Here is a 13,230-nt window from a genome sequence, read left to right as displayed (position 1 = left end):
TCATTTTTTTCTTAAACATTTAATTACATAAACATTGGGTAGCATATGAATGCTTTGTGAGCACGGTCCTATGCTAGTTATTTACCTATGACAGAATTGTGTCTATTTTAATGGGATTGGTGTTGTTTTTGGAATAAATGGGAGTTAATTTGGGGGATCTAGAGAAAAAAAATGTTTTTCCTGTTAAAATTGATGCTAGTTACAATTTCAGCATATGATAAAATGAGCTGTATTTTCCCCCACAAGGGCCTTTATTCAAAAACAAATTATCCTCATTGGTTGGGGAACATTGTACATTACTTGGTTATTTATATATTTTATATCTAGGCCGTTAGAGTGTTAGTTCTGTGGCACAGGGATTATGTTATTTATAACAGTACACTGGTGAATGTAGACATTCAGTAATAAACACATAATTTCACTCATATGTGGAATTTAAGAAACAAAACAGATAAACATATGGGAAGGAAGAAAAAGAGAGAGAGAGGCAAACCATAAAAACAGACTCTTAACTATAGGGAACCAAACTGAGGGTTGCTGGAGGGGAAGTGGGTGGTGGTATGGGCTAAATAGGTGATGGGGATTAAGGAGGACACTTGTTGTGATGAGCACTGGGTGTTGTATGGAAGTGATGAATCACTAAATTCTCCTCCTGAAACTACTATTACACTATACATTAACAAACGAATTTAAATACAAACTTGGAACAAAAAATTAAAATAAACATGAATGAACATACAAAATTCACTTAAAAGTTTTTTAATATTTATTTATTTTGAGACCAAGAGAGCACATGCAAATGGGGGAGGGGCAGAGAGAGAAAGCAAGAGAGAATCCCAAGCAGGCTCCACTAGAGTGGGGCTCAATCTCACAACCATGAGATCATGACCTAAGCCGAAATCAAGAGTCAGATGCTTAACCAACTGAGCCAGCCAGGTGCCCCCAAAATTCACTTAAATTTTAAGTGAGAAAATACTTATTCTTTTGTTTTGAAAAAATAGAAACATATGATTGATGAGTAACTATAGTTATGTTAAAGAAATGAAAATAGCAACATGTTGAGGGAAAATAAAATTGAAAATTCTCATTTTTCACAACATTCACAACAAAAGTTGTGATTACAGGTAATTTTTGGTTTTTGTTTTTGCTAAATTTTCCATTTTCTGAAATGTTACACTGTCTTATTTTTTAAAAAAATGAAATGTCTGAAGTGAAAACACACTGAACTGGAAGTCAGATTCTAGTACTGACTGTGCTGTGTGATCTTAGGTAAATCTCTGAATCTCTCAGTGCCTCTGTTTCTTCTTTTGGAAACAAAAGGCCTTATGACTTCCCAGCTTAAAATCTTGATTGTCCTTTCTGCCAACAACAGCAGAACCTACTTCTTCCCTCTGTAGTGTCAGTTCTCTACTCTGGGCTGGAGCACAGAAATGCTTTAGGATGACAGTAGGCCAATCTAAATAGGATTATTTTCATTACTCATAATTTTTATGATTTTTTTTCTTTAAAGTGATGTATTATGTTATGCTTGCAGTGATGGTTCCAGTTTTTGACAGTGATGGTGTGACCTATTCTCTTAATTCCATTCACCCTAAACTCCAGGATCACGTCAGAAAGCCCTGAGTCCAGCTGATGGTTGGTGAGAGGAATTAGTACATTCCTTGGCATCAAGCTCCTGCTTTTCTGGTTTGGGTGGGGTGGTGAGTTGGCCCTTCTCTGCTTTCATTACATATGATTTTTGCTTCCCTGGAAACATAAGAGAATCTCAGGCTGCTTCTGCTGCCCATCTGAAGGGGGAATCTTCAGAGCGAGAAGACAACCTCAAAAACTCTGTATGTTACAGGCTGTATTTCACTTTAAATAGAATCATTTTAAGGCACATTGGGTCATTCCATGTTTCTTAAGATGAATTAGCTCAGCACAGTGATACCTGGAGGATTCTCATCTGGTGAGCAAGCTCTCCTGACGCCATGCAGCAGTGATGTGGGACCCAGTAGACTCTCGGTTTCAAATCTCTAATGATTAGAAATAATTTCTTTAGTTCATTTGCATCTTTACTTGTGACATACACAAGCCCCACTTTCATGATGAAGTGAAGGCACACCTTTGCGCCATTTCCCAGAAATCTTTCAAATGAATGTACAGTTGTTACTGTATCATCATGACTGGTATTATAGAGTAAGTATGTCAGGAAATAACCCGGCTTGCGTAAAATCAGGAAATAACCCAGCTTTTGAGCATAGGATGTTTAAGACAATGTGAGACACATGTGATTAGAAGAATCATTTTTAGGATTAAATGAGCTAACACATGTAAAGTACTTAAAGTAGTTCCTGGCATATAGTAAGGGCTCAATAAAAACTAGCTTTGGCTGTTTGTTTGTTTTTTTAATGTATTTATGTATGTATTTAGTTAGTTTTACATTCAAATACATTTGTGGCCCCTATTTCCTATAGGAGGGAGGAGGTGGTTGTTGAGGGCAGAGGTTTTCCTCCACCCCCAACTACTGTAGAAAACTTTAAAAAAGGAGATAAGCAAAAAGAAGACGTTATACTCATAGTCTAACCCAGGTTTTTTTTTTTTTGATGGGCATTCTCCCATATTTTGTATAAATAGAGGAAAGTATTTGTAAATGTCATCATCAACACACAGCATATATTGAGTATCTACACTGTGTAAGATCTAGGACAGAAACAGATGAAGAAACACATCACATAATCCTTGACTTCAAGGATCTTATATTCTCATTGTGGAGATAGAACTTTAGAAGAAAGCAAAAATATCTATAATAGCAGAAAATCGTTCTTAGGGTAGTTGTCCTCTCAGCAACAGAACAAGCACAGAACAACCTACTATAGCAAATGGGCCGGGAGCCTCAATGACGAGAAGGGCCAACAGCAGAGAGCAAACACTCCAAATTTCCTTTCTTGTGAAGGTAGAAGAGAAGGAATGTCTCCCCACATTGCAAGAGCTCTGGTCACTGGCACTCTGAATATCCCCTCTGCCCCTTTCTTCACCAAAAAAGGGAGCTACCTGGAACAGGTGGCATATTGGAACTTTCATTGGCCAATGGTTGTTTGATGCCAAAGGATAATCGGTTCCTGAAGGAAACTTGGCTTCGCATGGTTGTGAGAAATGCTCCCAGCTCAGCCCTGGCTGCTTACCAATCTTAGCAGTTGGAGGAATTTTGCTAGCCAAGTGGAGAAACACTTGCACCCCAATCTAAACCCACGTGTACACCTAGTAGACTCTTGTCCCACAAATTTGATGATTGACTGAAGAATTCTGGAAGTTGTTAAACTCTCAGTAAGTTGAATCTATCGTCAATTTTACTTATTTTCCATAGCACCCTGTGTGCTTAACTGGCAAAAGGTTTCCATCACAAGCCCCTTCACCTCCCTGAAAAGAGCAAAGAAAGGAAGGAGGTTTAAATTTCCCTGTTCATTCTCAGATCAGAAGAGGGCCTGTTAGGTCTCAGAACTTCATTCCCATGCTTATTTCTAGGAAAGCTGAGTTAGATGGTCCTAGAAACATTAGCTTTGTTAAGACTGATGCTTTGCAATCCTCCAAAAGGCAATGCTATTCACTGGCAACGTGTAACAGAAAAAGACTGAACAAAGGAGGAGCGCGTGGGTGGCTCAGTCAGTTAAGCATCCCGACTTCGGCTCAGGTCATGATCTCACAGCCCTTGGGTTCACGCCCCGGATCAAGCTCTGTGCTGACAACTCAGAGCCAGGAGCCTACTTTGGATTCTGTGTCTCCCTCTCTCTGCCCCTTCCCCACTTCTGCTTGCATTCTCTTTCTTTCTCTCTCAAAAATAAATATATATTAAAAAAAAGATTGAACAAAGGAGAAAGGGGAAGCCAGGCTATATCTAACAGACTCTCCTATGGCAGATCTCATACCATTACTGAGACTGAAAGGTAGGAAGTCCCATCCTTAGGAACAGATTATTTTCCTAAGGTCTATTTTTTTTTGTATTTCTTTAATTAAGGTATAGTTGACATACAATGTGACATCAGTTTCAGGTGTACAACATAGTGATTCAACAAATCAACACATTTATGCTATGCTCACAAGTGTAGCTGCATTCTGTCACTATACAACCCTATCATAATACAATTGACTATATTCCCTATGATCCACCTTTTATCCCTATGACTTATTTATTCCATAACTGGAAGCTTGTGTCTCCCACTCCTCTTCACCCATTTTACCCATCCTCCCACCCCCTTCCCTCTGGCAGACATCAATTTGTTCCCTGTATTTATGGGTTTATTTCTGCTTTTTGTTTGTTTTATTTTTTAGGTTCCATGTACAAATGATATCATATGATATTTGTTGTTCTCTGACTTATTTCACTTAGCATAATACCCTCTAGGTTCATCTACTTGTCACAAATGGCAAAATTTCTTTCTCTTTTGTGGCTGAATATATTCCCCTCTCTCTCTCTCTCTCTCTCTCACATATATCTGGATATCTACATTATACCTAAAGTCTTATTTATTTATAAAACTTGTTTGGAACTAAGAATATTTTCCACACCCTGCCCTGAAAGAGTCCCCTCCTTTTGTTTTATTATTTTTAAAATTTGGTATTAGTTTTATTTGGAAGGGGTCCCTGATTTTATTAAAATCTTAATTTAATTAACATTTTAATAAGTTTAATACATGTATATGGTAAAAAAAAAAAAAAAGTCAAATGGGACTACAAGGCTTATAACCAAAACAGCAATAGGCCCCTCCCAGAAGTCCTCATTCCTGAAAAACCACTTCCTATTCTTTTAGTTGTTTCTTCTAGTACTGACCCCCATGTTTCTAAGTAGCCATGTACTATCGCTATTTCTTGATATCTTATGGTCTGGGTATGTTCTAGTACCTTCTTACCAGGGAATCTGAGGATTTAGTGCATTTATCAGGTCCCTCCTCTCTCCATCTTCACATACACATACAACACTTCCTGCCCCCAGTTTTCCCAATAGATAAACACCATAATTTTTTGTTGGAGAAAATTCAGCATATATTTTATTATAACTATATGATTATTCATAGTCAAGTCACATAGTGTATTAAGAAGAAACTGACTTTCTTATGTAAATTTTTACTTTTCCTAGAATTAATTATTGCTTCTCTCTCTTTTCTTTTTCATTTATTTTCTTTGAACCTCTTAGCAATTCTTTTATCTTTAATGTCCCAATTACCCTCTGTCCTCAGGCAAGATTTAGATTTGCAAGACTCAGATCTGCAAAAGAAGTAATGATCTTCAACTTTTTCTAACTTTTAGGAATCTCACTTTGTACTCTGTGAGATACAATTCTTGAGAAAAATAATTGGCTAATCAAAAAAAGTCTAAGGTTTTAAAAAACACTTCATATTGATAGAACAAGAAAAGACTATTTCTTACTTTCTGACAAAATATTGATTTCTTTCCGCAGAAAAGGAACTTTTCACTTTTAAAAATAAAACTGGAAACTACTGAAAGCACAAAGAAATATAATTCAAAGGAAATCCATGATGAGTACAGAAGGTATATTGTGTCAGGAAAACATTGACTATATAAAAACATTATTAACATACTTGAAAGGATACAAAATACCTGAAGGTACGCCTCATACATTACAGCACCAGCTCTCTCATTTCTAGATGTCTTTTGTGTGCTGGTGGTGTTTTTTACTGCTTGGGTTATGTAGTAACAAGTTGCTAATACTAGATAATGGTGAAACAAAGCGTGATGTACTAGGGTGCTCCCTTACAAATTCTTGTTCCTCTCCACCGCTGAAGTCAGAAGATACAAATTTGAGACCAGGAACTGGTCAAAGTTAAAGTCAATCTTCAAAGGGGAATTCCCCATTTCATTTATTATTGTATTAGTACAACTTTTCTATTTGTTTTATTCATTATTTCCTAGGATATTCTGACAAATCCAGTTGAGCTACCCAAATTCATTGTGTTGTTTACAGTAAATACGTATGGCTTTTTACATGTCAATCAAACCTCAATAAAGTGGTTTTCTAAAAAAAAAAAAAAAAACAGTCAATCTGACTCACTAAATAAGCTTAAGTTGAATTCAGAGAGGTTACAAGGAACTATTTGTTTATTAATTTAAGAAGCTGGTCAAAGTATAATACATAACATACACTAATGAAATCCACATATTTGTTACCTCCTGCTGCTTGCTTTTCTTTTCCTGGCTATAATATTATGAAGTCTGATAATAAGAGGTGATCCCTTCTTTTAAAAATCTTATAATTTAGATGTATATTGTCATTCTGTAATGCCACTGTTGTATAAAACAATTTTAAAAATCCTTTTCTTTGAATTATGTTCAACACCTGGGTAGGGAGAACTGATAAATTACAAGGCTCCCAGTTAAATCTGAATTTAGTATAAGTATGGAACATACTTATATTAAAAAGTATTTATTTATCTGAAATTCAGATTTAACTTGGGCATCCTGTACTTTTGTTTGCTAACTCTGTAAACAACTTAACTGATGACAGTCTTTCATGGAAGGTAATTGTGATTTCAGACACAGTCTAAAGTCTTTCAAAGTGAGGTGATGCCAAAAAGGGTAATGCCACTTTTGGTTTAAAATAACATTAAACACTAAGCAGACAGGTTTTCTAATTAGGCCTTGTAAACTGGCTCTCTGCTTCGAGTTTTCCAAAATGGCTTTAATCAATGGCAGTCTTTGAAAAAGTATTTAGCCTCCCAAAATAATCAATGAAAAGCCAGATTCTGAGCCAAAACTAACAAAACAGAGCCACATGTTTGTATAAGGTATCAAATGTTTATGTCAGATTAAAGATTTCCATTTAACTACTAAACCTCTTATATATTTGGTTCTATATTTGGCTTAGTTTTATCATTTGCATATATAACTATAAAGTCTTTTGCTGTTCTTTGGAAAGAAGTATATAAGAAAGATTTCTCTAGCGATACAAATGAGCTTACCCCCTGATAAATTAACTTTCTCCTTGAAAAATTGCAATCTTTTTTTTTCTGAGAAAGCTCTGGGTTGGGGTCTCCGGGTGACTGGGCTCAGGTCATGATCTCATGGCTCCTGATTTCAAGTTCTGCATCAGGCTATGGAATTCTCTTTCTCTCCCTCTCTCTGCCCCCTCCCTTCTCAAGCATGCTTTCTCTCTCTCAAAATAAACTTAAAAAAATTTTTAAAGCTCAGGGTTTATTGAAATAGGAAGATTTCAGCAGAAAGCTTTCAGCTCAGCAGAATAATGAAGGCTCTTGGCAAGTGAAACAAAACAAAACAGGATCACTGACCCTGTTCTCTATACAGCCTTTCCTGCTTCCTTTCTTTTCAAGTATCTTTTTTTATGATTGAAGCATAATTTACAATTTTATATTAATTTCAAGTGTACAATATAATGACTCAACAATTCTATACACTGCTCAGTGCTCATCAAAAGTATACTCTTAATCCCCTTGATCTATTTCACCCACCCACCCCCACCCACCTCCCTTCTGGCAGCCACCAGTTTGTTCTCTGTATTTAAAAGCCTGGTTTTATATTTGTTTGTTTGTTTCTTTCTTTGTTTTGCTTTTTATTTATTTTTACTTTTTTAATTCAACATGTGTGAAATCATATAGTTTTCATCTTTTTCTGACTTATTTCACTTAGCATTATGCTGTCTAGAGGTATCCATGTTGTTGCAAAGGGTTTCATGCCTTTTTTCCCCCCAAGATTTCATCCTTTTTTATGGCTGAGTAATATTCCACCCCCCCATCTCCTTTTCCATTCATTCATGGATGGACACTTGAGTTGCTTCCATATCTTGACTATTGTAAATGATGTTGCAATAAACATAAGGATGCATATATCTTTTCAAAATAGTGTTTTTGTTATCTTTAGGTTAGTGTCCAGTGTGGAATTACTGGATTGTGTGGTAATTCTATTTTTAATTTTTTGATGAACCTCCAAACTGTTCTGCACAGTGGCTGCAACAATTTGCATTCCCACCAATAGTGCATGATAGTTCCTTTTCCTCTACATCCTCACCAACACTTATTATTTCTTGTCTTTTTGATACTAGTTATTCTGACAGGTGTAATGTGATATCTCATTGTGGTTTTGCATTTCCATAATGATTAGCGGTGTTGAGCATCTTTTCACGTGTCTGTTAGCTCTCTGTACATCTTCTTTGGAAACGTCTATTCAGGTTCTCTGCCCATATTTTAATCAGATTATTGGGGAATCAGCATTGAGTTATAGAAGTTCTTCATATATTTTTGATATTAACCCCATACCAGATATATAATTTGCAAATATCTTCTCCAATTCAGCAGGCTGACTTTTTGTTTTGTTGATGGTCTCCCTCACTGCACAAAAGCTTTTTTATTTGGTATAGTCCCAATAGTTCATTTTTGCTCCTTGCCTGAAGAGATATTGCTATAAAGGTGTTTTTATGGCCAATGTCAGAGAAATTACTGCCTGTGTTCTCTTCTGGAATTTTATGGTTTCAGGTCTCACATTTAACTCTTTAATCTACTTTGACTTCATTTTCATGTATAGTATAAGAAAATGATTCAGTTTCATTGCTTTGCAAGTAGCTTTCCAGTATTCCCAGCACCATTTTTGGAAGAGACTGTCTTTTCCTCATAATTGCATTCATTTTTTATGCTTTCCTGTCATTCCTGGTGGGCAGTAAACCTCAGAGTCTGTGTCATACTCACTCTTATTTGTGAAAGTTCTTGGTAGTGTGTGTTCCCATGGTAGCTACTCTGAAGTATTGGTGCATTGTAGGCATTTGGTCATATTACTGTTATTGTTATTATTGCTACTGTTATTTTCATAACAACACTGTGATACTGACATGGCAGAATTATGCCCCAACTTTTATAGAAGAGGTTACTGTGGCTCAGAGAGAGTGAATGATTGGCTACTAAAAAGCACCTGACAAAAGTTTATTGTACTAAATGGATGCTTTTCTCCTTAGGCCAAGCTGTCATAAAGTTGAGTAAAAGACATTTTGAGTTTTCTTCCCAATTTGAGAACTAAAAGGGATCACTCCCAAAAAATAAGGTGAAAATAATATTTTACTGAAATGTAACATCTGTTGTCTATTAGTCTGTACCCACAAACAAAAAATCCAAGGATCTTTCAAAAGTAACTGAAATATCAACCTAAATTGATGTCTATAATTAATGAAAAGTTACCTGAATTTGTGGTGCCTAAAATAACACTAATAAATTATAAGACATTGCTGTAATTAATTTTGCAAAGGTTTCGTAAATAGAACATAAAACCCACTAAACACAATAGGATATTACAGTTGAGAATGTTGTTCATCAAAAGACATGGTTAATAATGAAAAAGCAACCATAAAGCTGGAGAAGGTATTTGCAATAATTATATTGGACAAATGACATATCCAGAATATGTAAGGAACTACAAATTAATAAGAAAAAGACAATAGTACAACAGGCATAGTTACTTAAAGAAAAGGACATCCAAATATCTAGCTAGTAAGCATATTAAAAAGTGTACATCTTTACAAGTTATCAGGGAATTAGAAATTTAAAACCATAATATGATATTACAACTAGCCCACCAGAATGGCTAAAATGAAAAAGATGAAAAATACTAACATTCGGCAAAGATTTGCAGCAACCAGAATCCACATACACCAAATAACAGGTGTGTAAACTGACACCACCTCTCAGAAAACTGTTTGGCCCTAATGTTAACATATGCAATTCTACCCCTATGTATATACCTGACAAAAACCCATACATGTTCACCAAAAGCCATGTGCTAGCATGTTTGTAGCAGCACTCTAAACAGTAGCCCCTAAATGGAAAATTTCCAAGTGCCCATGAGTAGTAGAATGGATAAATAAATTGTAATATACTTACACAACGAAATTCTATACAGAAATATTAATGAAACATTTAGAAATACAATAGCAATATGAATGAATCTTAGAAACATAATGTTGGGAAAAGAAGCTGAACCCAATAGGGAGCATATACTATTGTTTCTTTCTTTTTTTTTAATGTTGATTTATTTTTGAGAGAGAGAGAGAGTGAGAGAGAGCACAAGCAGGGGAAGGTGCAGAGAGTGGGGGGAGGTGGGGCACAGAATCTGAAGCAGCTCCAGGCTCTGAGCTGTCAGCACAGAGCCCAATGCAGGGCTTGAACTCGTGAACTGCGAGATCATGACCTGAGCCGAAGTCAGATGCTTAACTGACTGAGCCACCCAGGTGCCTCTACTGTTCCTTTTATATAAAATATTAAAATAGGCAAAGCTAATCAATGTTGGTAGAAGTGGCAGTGGTTCTTCCTGACAGGCCAGGGAAGTGTGGATAATGACTGAAAAAGAGCATGCAGCAGGACTTTTGTGGTAATGGTAATATTTCTAAATCTGGGTGCTGGTTCTAAGGGTACACTCAATTTATGAAAATTCATCCATCTGTACTCTTATGATATGTACATATTACAATGCACATTATAGTTTGGTAAAAAGATGGTTTTTAAAAATGACATAAGTCAGTCAGAGAAAGACACATATCATATGATTTCACTCATATGTCAAATTGAGAAACATGCAGCCTATGAACATAGGGGAAGAAAAGGAAAAATAAGATATAAGTGGAGAGGGAAGCAAACCATAAGGGATTCTTTTTTAATTTTTTTTCTGTTTTTATTTTAATTAAGTTTTGAGAGAGAGAGAGAGAGACAGCTCGATCAGGGGAGGGTCAGAGAGAGAGGGAGACACAGAATCTGAAGCAGGCTCCAGGCTCTGAGCTAGCTGACAGCACAGAACCTGATGCGGGGCTCGAACCCATAAACTGTGAGATCATGACAAGAGCCAATGCCAGACGCTTAACCGACTGAGCCACCCAGGCGCCCCAAGAGATTCTTAATACAAAGAACAAACTGAGGGTTGCTGGAGGGAAGGTTGGGGGGGAGCTTAAATGGATGATGGGCATTAAGGAGGGCACTTGTTGGGATAATCCCTGGGTGCTATATATAAGTGATGAATCACTGGGTTCTACTCCTGAAACCAATACTACACTGTATGCTAACTAACTTGAATTTAAATAAATAAATTTTTTAAGTAAATTTCATTTGAATAAAAAAGAAAAAAAAGAATATTGATGGTCAAGTACTTTATTTTTTTTCTATCGAGCACTTTAAATTTACTTTACACTAGTCATCTATTTGGATTCCCCTGTAAATTCTTAAGAGACATATCACAAAAGGCAAGATAAATTGGTTAAAATCAAAGATACACCACAAACTTAAAGCTTGGAAGGAAAGGAAATTATATATCATATATAACACATATAATGTATATTTGTACATGTGCATTTTTATATTTTATATAGTATAGACAGTACATTACTTACTATATGAATAGATAGAACATATCATTTTCCCTTTAGCCTACAAATTCTACCTTTATCTCCATCTTACCTCCAGTTTAGATGTTACCCTTCTGAGGTTATGGGACAGAATAGAGAAAGAAGACTTCTAGATCTACTGTTGAATAGCTTAGAGCAAAGGAGTTTATTTCAGCCAAACAGAGGAATAAGAAAATAAAACCCTATTGGTTTATGACCAAAACAGCATGTCTAGTTAGGTTAATGATGGCACACATTTCCAAATTCACAGGCAATTTTCAGCTTATGAATGGCAATGTTCCAAAAACTCATTGCTAAGCACTCATTAAATGATGACTGCTATTATTATCAGAGACACGCATGACTTATGATAAATACAAGACAGTTCTGAAGATAAAGTTAGTAGCAGTTTTCTCTGTCATAGAGAAAGCACGTGTAGGTGCTGGAAGGTCTGAATCAACAGCCTAAAGACTTGGCAACTAGGTCCTATGCACTGGGACTCATTAGCAGTGGGACTTGCCTGAAATCCCAGTATCTCTGTGGAAGCCTGTGCTTTGAGCTCTATCTCCCTTCCGTCTATTGAAAACCTATTAAGACCAGAAGCTGAAGAAATAATGGTAGCAGGGAGAGAGGAAGAAGAGGAAAGCATTGTAAAAATCCAGGGTCTCCATTTCCATCATACTCTGAGTGAATGTGGCCCCTGAGGAAGATGCTGAGTTCTCACACAGAAATATATGAAAACTGGAAGAGTGAGGTCACTCTTTGGAGAATTGTCAGGAGTGTCTGGTGTTGTGCCTGCTCAGCATTACCTTCTCACTCTTTGGGGAACAGCAGTTTAGTTTTCTTGGGTATCTACTCTCCCATACTCTCAGTTCATGCAGGTCAGGTAAGCTGACCACAAGACACCACGGGCGAACAAATGAGTGACTCAGGCCTAGCAAATAAGAGTGATCGTTCTATGATTAAAACAGTGATTAGTTCATTGACAGGTATGTGGCACGTGACCCAATTTGGATCAATGAGAGTCCGCCCTGGGACTTTTTCCAGCACAATTACAAAAGAGACATTTACTTTGGGGCTTGTAAAATTGTAGGATGTAGAGACAAGCTAAGAATTAAACTCTCTTGGGACAGGTTTGAAGTAACATTTCAATAGCAAATCCCAGTGTTGTACCAAAACTATTGCTAGTAATCAATGAATGTCCTAGGTACTTCAACTTTCTCCTCACTTGGGGTAGTTTCCAGTGTCTTATGGATTTCTGACAGGCTGAGGATAACCGTCCTCTCACCTGTTGTTACAGAGCTTGATTACTGTTCCTGTATCTACTCTCTACTACCCAAACTCCTATTTAATATTTTTTCCAGATGGTCAGTGTGTCTTCATACTTTAGAATTCCCGAAAACCTTCCTTGATATGCCAGGGTTCAAAGAATGTATACACAGGCCAAACAATGTAGCCAAGTACCATTATTAAAGAACTTTCCAAGAAAACTCCCTAAAATGGAATGAGATGCCTCATAGAGTTCCATGTCACTGGAGATACTCTGTATCACTAAGAATCATCAAGGTGAATAAAGCCAAAGCAAAGCAAGGCAAAGCCAAACAGTAATCTAATTGAAAAGCCTATGCTCCTTGCACCATGCCAAGCTACATTATTTTTCCAGTGTCTCTGGTATAGATAGATTTGCAATGGTGTTTTTGGCTTTCCTATGTCTCTCATTCCTCTTCAATGACCAGGGCTATGCATTTTCAAGATGAGTACCTAGCATGTGACCACAGAACAATGTAGACTAAATTACACATACAAGGATTAATCTAATGTCATGCCTAATTCAAAACATAATATCATAGAATCCCAGTTTCTTCATT

The sequence above is a fragment of the Suricata suricatta genome, chromosome 10 (assembly GCF_006229205.1).
Source record: "Suricata suricatta isolate VVHF042 chromosome 10, meerkat_22Aug2017_6uvM2_HiC, whole genome shotgun sequence".
In the NCBI taxonomy this organism is placed as follows: Eukaryota; Metazoa; Chordata; class Mammalia; order Carnivora; family Herpestidae; genus Suricata; species Suricata suricatta.
This window is presented reverse-complemented; position numbering follows the sequence as displayed.